Genomic DNA, 7,641 nt, shown 5'->3' with positions numbered 1-7,641 from the left:
GGAGTGGTGGGTGCCCAGGAACAGGCTCAGGCCTTCCCCTCCCTTGAGTTCTCAGAATAGGGCCTGAGAGATGGGGAAAGGGGTGGTCTGCAACACCTTATGGGCCTGTGGACAGCTACTTGCTCCAGGGACTTTCTAATGAGCAAAAGGTTTCCACTCGAACAAATCTTGCTCAGCCAGCAAGAAAAGTGCTAACAGATGGTGTCAAACTCCTTGGAAAGGCAGGAGCCTTGGGTATGCAATGGCCATCACCGAATTCTTTCATCTTTCTCTGGTTGATCCAAGCCAACCATGAGCCATGGGCTCAAGGCTGGCGCTAGCCCTGTTCACTGGTGGCTGCATCCCCATTCGTAAAGTTTTCCCTCAGCAGGTGCTGAAACAAGGCAACAAGTGGAGCTTCTTCCAGACCTGTGTGCCCACAGCACAGCCTGGCTCAGGCACGGCTTCCAGTGCTGGTCCCAAGACTGCTGTTATCGCTGGCTTGGACCCAGCAGAGGAAGCTGGAAGAATCTGGTGACAGGGACAATTCATGCCTGAGGCTTCTGCCTTTCCAAGGACCCTGACACCATCTGTTAGCACTTTCCCTGCTGGCTGAGCAGGACTGTACTTATGGCCCTCGGTGCTCAGCCCTGCGGGGCTGTTAATGAAGGGGGAAGAAATGACTGTTGCAAAACACGGCACCCCTCCATCATCAGGACCCCTGGCAGAGCTTGGCTGGACAGAGGGCTGGGGGAGATGGGGAGGTAGTTGTGGCCATCTGCTCAGTGATGCTCAGCTCTGGTTACAGCCCTTGGCCACATGGCAGTAGTCCCGGGATATAAAGTCAATGGAGTGACACAGAAGTTGTGGATGCAACATTAACACCGCTCCCCTCCCCCGCACCCCAGTTACAGGCTAGAAGGGATGCCATTGGGAGATAGAGCTGCTAAAATGTAAGAGGATTGGCCTTGAATGTCACCAGCTCTTCCTGGCACCACCAGTGTTAAGCCATTTTATTTCCAAACTTTAAGAACCAAACTACTAGCCCTGGATGCACTGTAAGCCTGTCCTTCTACAGGCCAAGCAGGCAGCTTCTTGCCTGCCTGTTCATCTGCATGGCCTGATCATGAGACACTAGAGCAAGAGAAGACTCCCTGTTGCTTGTTTGCAGTACAGGGTCCATGACAGCTCAGCAGGTCCAAGTCCATCCACCAGGACCCATGCACACCTGTCAGCTTGTTCCAGCACCTCTTTGAGAAGCTCAGCCTCAATCCTGCCTTCCTGAGGAACATCTGCTTCCCTGCAAGACTCTAGAGATACCTCTGAAGCTCTACTGGCTACAACATCAGGAGAGAAGAATAGTGTAGACAGGCCTCCACTGCTCTAACCAGCAGCCCTCTAACACTGTCCAGGACGGGGGGTGGAGGGTGTACTGCAATGCCTATTGGTGAGACTTACCACATGGGAGCTCTGTTAAGTCTAAATCCGATGTCCACAGCAGTGGGTGGTACTCATTGCCGAGTTCAGTGCATTTGGGATTGGGTCCTAGGAGCCATTTTACAAGTCAGGAGATGCGTCAGGAAAGTGCCTAGGTTGAAAAATTAAACCCAGATCATGGAAGCCAGCCCCCACTGTCAAAGTTAGCTACCTTGCTTGCAGCAAGCAACAGCCACCTCCTGCAGGAAGGGGGAAAACTCCCTTGGAGATGATTTCTCTCCAGACAATCTGCAGCTCTTTAAGATGCTCCAGCGATGGAAACAGATCACACATGGTGTTAGCCAAACCTGGGCTGGAGGAACAACCTTGCCATATTTGGAGCCAACTGAGCAGTGTTTGTATCCACTGGAGAGATGGAGGGATTCCTCAACCTTGTGCATCCCAGCACCCAGCCTGACCCCAGGGACCTACACAGACCCCTGCAGGGCTGCCTCTGTGGGAGTCACTGGAGCCAAGCGTGCAGCAGTCATTGGACTGGATGGGGTCCTATTGAGTCCAGAACCCTGTCCCAGAGGGAGGGTGCCCGCAGCTACAGGCAGAGCAAGAGCATTTGCCCCTGGGATGTTTCTTTCTACAAGGTGCTGGTCACTGGGAGCAAAGAGCAAACTCTGGCCCATGAAGAGCAGATTATTTCCAAGACCGTGGGATGGCTTCCCTCAGGCATAGTTCCCCCCACCAGAGAGGTGGCAGTGGCCTGGGCGATGCCCGTGGAAGGCCAGGCACTGGCTCTACGCATGGAATGAATCTGGCCAGGTGGAAACCTTCCCACAGAGTGCTGTTCTCTCCAGGAATCAGGGCAGCTTTGCTTTTCAGGACTTTTTCTTTTCCTGCAAAGGAAACCCTGGTCCCCAACAGACACCTGACTACAAATGCAGGGGTGCCAGCAGGGGGATGGGCACTGCTGCCACCAGCCTGCTCTCAGCTGCTTCTTGCTCTGCATTTCCGCAGTTCAACATGAGGCAGCCTCCCCCCTATCACCTCCTCCCCCAAAGTCAAGGGGTTAATCTGCTTTTAAACTATTTTGGATCTGGAGAGAAATATTTGATTCAAGTGCCCTGTAAATCAGCCCAGCCGGCAGCTCTTCAGGGCCGGGTTATTAATGAACATGCCCCGGGTGTCAGGCAAAATCTCAAATATGTATGGGTTGGCAAGGGGAGAGGGTCCAGGCAGGAAGGGCTGGCTGGGACTTGGCACAGGCAGTTGTTGGAAGCTAATGCTGCCAAGCTGCACAGTGTCATTGGCACCGTGGGAGGATGTGGCACCCAGACATTTGGGGGTGTTTGGCCTTTCTGCCTGCAAGAGCAGGAGATGGGCCTCGAAAGGAGCATGAAGGAGAGGCAATGCTTCATGGTTCTGCACTAGGGTCTCAGCACAAGGGCCTGGCTCCTGAGACATCCTATCCTCCTGCCTTCTGCTGGGCTACAGATCCCGTCCACCAGCTTCTTTCATGGTATTTTGGCCCTTCTACGTTTACATGGGGGCACAAATCTTTCCTGGATAGGAAACGAGGGAGGGAGGCTTGGAAGTGGGTGCCATTTTACCCAAATCAGCTCATTGCCCCAAGCAAGACCCAGAGATGTGCTCAGTCCAGCTCTGCTCTCAGGTCTGCCTGGGAGCAGTGTGAGTGTGGTGGACGTGCGGGTGAAGACTGGCTCAGCCCTTCTGAAGACAGAGCCTGCTACATGTATGAGCAGGAAAATACAGCATTGGGCCTGTGATAGCGAGGAGCTGCAACCTCACTCAGAAGACCCCTTCCCATCCTGTGCCCAGTGCAAGCGGGTCCTGCTTCCGCTGGCGCATGCCTGCCTTTCCCCAGGCGAGGGTCTCCCCAGACATTCCCCTTGGGGAGCCCAGTGACCAGCACTGCTGCTGTTGTGTCAGGTAACGATGAGAAGAGAACAGAACATCTTCTGGAGACTGTAAATTGTGTGAACTGGGCATGGGTGGCTCCAGCCTGTCAGTAGTCAATGGATGACTCAGGTGCGAAGACACATATGGGAGACACCAATAGAAACACAAATGCAGCAGGGAATGGTACTAGGATGAGTCTCCTTGTCCTCTGAAGTATTTTACAGCTGACACACACCCCGCACCGTGCAGCAAGTCAGTGCTGTGATCCGCACGTCACAGAAGGGGAAGCTAAAGCAAGCGAGAGACTGCGACGTGCCATTGCCCACTTCACCCAGGGAACGGGAAACAGAGCTGGGAGCAGAACCCCAGACTCCTGACTCCTCGGCCTTAAACTTCAAGGATGAACTCCTGAAAGGACTTGGCAAGCTACCCACCCCTCGGCTGCACAACATTAGGGATGTGCAAAGCTTCAGGTGCTGATTCGATTCAGAGGAGATTCAGTTCGATTTGGTGGTCGAATCTCCAAATCCGAATCAAATCAGGGGACCAATGAAAAGGTCCGAATCGATTTGAAGCTCTCCGAATCAATTCGGAAAAGATTCGGAGAGCTTTGATGATTCGGGCAGTCCCTGGTGGCTGCAGCAGGGAGCTACAGTCCTGGTGCTTTAAAAAAAAAAAAAAGCCCTGAATCACCAGGTGCTGCCGGGCGGGGGCAATCCCCGCTGTCTACCACTGCCCCACGCTGCATGGGGGGCTTTTCCAAGTGCAGTGGGGCGGGCGGGCAGCCATTGTCGGGCTGGGGGGACGGGTCTGGCCTGGCTGATTTGGAGATTCAGCAGCAGTCCAATTTCTGACTCAGATTTGGCCGAATCGATTTGGGATAGTGATGCGAATCACCGAATCGAATCGCTGTCCCCCAAATCGGCTGAATCCGAATCCAAAGTGAATACTAGCCGCTTCGCACAGGCCTACACAGCATGCCTTTCACTCGGAGGCCTGGTCTAAGTCCCCTCCAGAGAGACTCCACTTCATGCACGCGAGCGGTCCCTCTGGTTTTAAAGGGGCACAACTCCATGTCCCCACCCAACCACTCCAGGGGGCTGCTTGGGTGCCAAAAGCAGAGCAGTGCTTAGTTCATGGTGTCCAGGCACCCCTGGCCAGCTCTGTTGCTGGCAGCTCTCTCCTCTCGTGCTCACTTTGCTGAACGGGGCTTCCTGCACGTGTGACGTGGAACTGGGAATTCTCTCTCCCTAATTAGACGTTGCCTCGTGTCCTATTAGAAACATTAGGCATAATAAATTGCTGCAAACTGTGGAAACCAGTGCCATCACTCTGAGCTGAATGTTTCCTGCTACCTCCGGATAAAATACAAGCCCTCAGCCTGGAGAGAGAAGATGGGAATGTCTGTTTTGGGAATTATGTCATGGGTATTAACTGGATATTTTATTCATTTTGGCTCTCACTCAGGCAAAGTGAGCTCTTGGAAAGCTCCCACAATTATGATTAATTGATTCTCGATTAAAGACACAATATATTATTTCCTAGAGGTTCCATACATCTTTGGAGCAAGCTTCTCATGTTCCACCCGGTGTCGGGAAAAATAATATCACAATCACCGCAGCTCTCCCCCTTGCTAAACGCTGCATGCGTGGCTGGGAAGGGGAAGTGGGGTGGGTGTGGGGAACGGGTTGTGACACCTCGTGAAGCCCTGTGCACCCCCTGGGAAGTGGATGTTAATTCTGGTTTATAGTGCAAGGATCCTTGCAGGACAACATGGCAGCTGGCCTGCAAGCCAGGTTCCTTCCATAGGCATTAGTGCTTTCTCATTCACCGCTTCCTCTGCCAACATGCCCCCTCACTCAGCCCCATGCCTCTGGGATGTGTCTGTGCAGCTTGCCTTAGGACAGGAGTCTCAAACTTGACCAGCCTTATGGGCTGTATCCAGACCTGGTGGTGGCAGGTGCACTAGTGGCAGCTGGGCAAGTAGCGGTGCAGGGCTTAATGCCTCCACTGCTTGCCCCATCCCTGCCTCTGATGTCCTCAATGAGGCTCTACACCTGGGAAGTTGATGGGCCCCACCTCCACCCCCCTTCCAAATTTCCAGCCCCTCCACAAGCCCTATGACAGAGTGAAATGGCTCTGCAGGCTGGATCCACCCTGTGGGCAATATCTTTGAGCTTTACACCGTTTGGGCCCAACTCCTTTGAGCTTGAGGGGGCAGCTACTCTCCAAGAGCCCCAGTCCAGCAAAGCAGTTCAGCCCGTGCTCGAATCCATCCTTGCTGAGAACAGCCCACAACGCCCCGGGTCCCGGCAGCACTTTGCTCTGTGTTGAACACGGGGCACAGGCATAAAAGCTGCTAGGGAAGGAAGGCAGAAATGCCCGAGGCTGCCCTTAGGGCTGTGTTTATGGGATGAGGTGAGAAATGAGACCTGTGAACGTGGGCCTGTCTCCATTACCGGTCTTCGGAGGTGTTATCACCTCAGTATCTAGGGAAAGGGAATGGGGTCTGGAAACCATTTTCTCTGCAGTTTTACCAGGTGCTAAAACAAAGCTGGCATGCCCCGCAGGAGCCGGGGGTGGGGTGGGGTTCGGTGCTGAACGGCAGGGTGGGTGAGAGCCTGGGTTTTGGGCACCTGGGAGCGGGTGTCTCAGCTGGTGCTCACTAATCCCCTGGGCTCCATCCTGCCCATTCACCTCCTGACAAGCTTGCACAAGAAAGAGGAGCCCTCGGCAAGGGCTGGGGGCTGCTCTGAGGCCTGTCCTTCAGAAGCACTCACCTGGAAAAGCCTGCACAGCACAGATAACGTCCCAGGACTCTGACAGCAGCCTGTCAGCAACCACTCTGCCAAGCTCCAGGCCTCAGCTTTCAGCACAGGATTGGGTTGCTGGAGCCTGTCTAGGGCTGACAGGAAATACCCCTTCAGGAGCCCAGAAGCTCTCTGCTAATCCTCTTAGCATTAACCTCTCCTTAATACACCTGGCTGGGATAGAGGCAGCATGCAGGGCTCCAACTACGCCCTCAGGGATGCAGGTGCTGGTGGCAGTTGTGGGGAAGGTGCCAGGGTGCAGGGAAGGAGCTGGTCTCAATGCAGCCTGCCTGGTCTGTCGATGTTTGCTGAGCAGCCGGCACAAGTGCACGCACAGCCATGCATGCACACAACACCCCACTGACCAGCTATTCCTCCAGCGTCCAACAAAGCTGCCTTGCACTCTCTGTTGCTGGAACGTGTCCCTTCGTGGACTCCAAAGACTCTGAGAGTCAGGATCTGACCCAGTGTCTCCCCACCTCACACCGCAGAAAAACACCCCGCCTGGGCCTGATAGTGCTGTGCTCTCCTCCCAGCCAAGAACCAGTGGGAGATGAAGCAATGAGCCCACAAGACTGCAGCATGCCTGCCTGGCCAAGCAAATGCCCAGCGCACACCAGGATCCGGTATCTGGGAGGCCTTTGGCATTAGACCTGGGTGAGGAGCAGCTGTTGTCAACACAACCCAGCGGCATTTCCACTCAGGAACCCAACATGCAGTCAGCCTCATTCAGAGGTAAATCCTGGCTGCAGAACAAGGACCCTCACCAACAGGTTGGGCACATGATAAAGACGGGAGCCAGGTTGAAAATCTGGATTCCAATTCGGGAGGGTGAGCAAGCTTGCAGGAAAGTCCTGGGGGTGGATGGGCAGAGACTGCAGGAGGAGGACAGTGCCGCTGTGGGATGCTACAGACAACCCAGCAAAGTCCCAGGCAGCAGAAATGCCAGCGTTAGCTGTAGGTGCCCAGGACAGAAGGTGGCAGCTCCCTGATGGGAGAAAGCAGGAGGGGAAGAAGGACGACACTGCGGACAAGCAGAAAAGGCTCCGGTTTGCCTCAGGCAGTGACTCCCGATTCTTTAACAGATACAGAGCGGGGTTCTGACAACGGCCCCGTTCCCAGCAAGACTTTTCTTGCTGCACCAGTGACAAAGCAGACATCCAGACAGATGTGTATTCTCTACAGCCAGGTGTGGACTGCTCATGTCCACCTTCCTGACTCCAGGACAGCTCCGTCTTGCTAGACCTGCAGAGAGAACATGTGTCTACTGGTCACAGCAACCAACTGCCAGCTGGTTTCAAGTCCTGCCTCTGCCTCGCTGGGTGATACTGGGCAAGCGCAGGGGCAGATCCAGGGGGGAAGGACAGTTGCAACCGCTTTTGATTCCTACTTCACCCAAACTTTAAAACCACCTGCCTGTGAGGGGCAGCAGCATTTCTAGTCAGGCAGTGCTGAAAAAGTCCAATGACTGGGTTCCCCGATGACTCCCCAGTGCTTCTTCCTG

Source organism: Alligator sinensis, unplaced genomic scaffold (assembly GCF_000455745.1).
Source record: "Alligator sinensis unplaced genomic scaffold, ASM45574v1 scaffold800_1, whole genome shotgun sequence".
In the NCBI taxonomy this organism is placed as follows: Eukaryota; Metazoa; Chordata; order Crocodylia; family Alligatoridae; genus Alligator; species Alligator sinensis.
The sequence above is the reverse complement of the archived record's forward strand: the minus strand, read 5'-3'. Positions refer to the sequence as shown.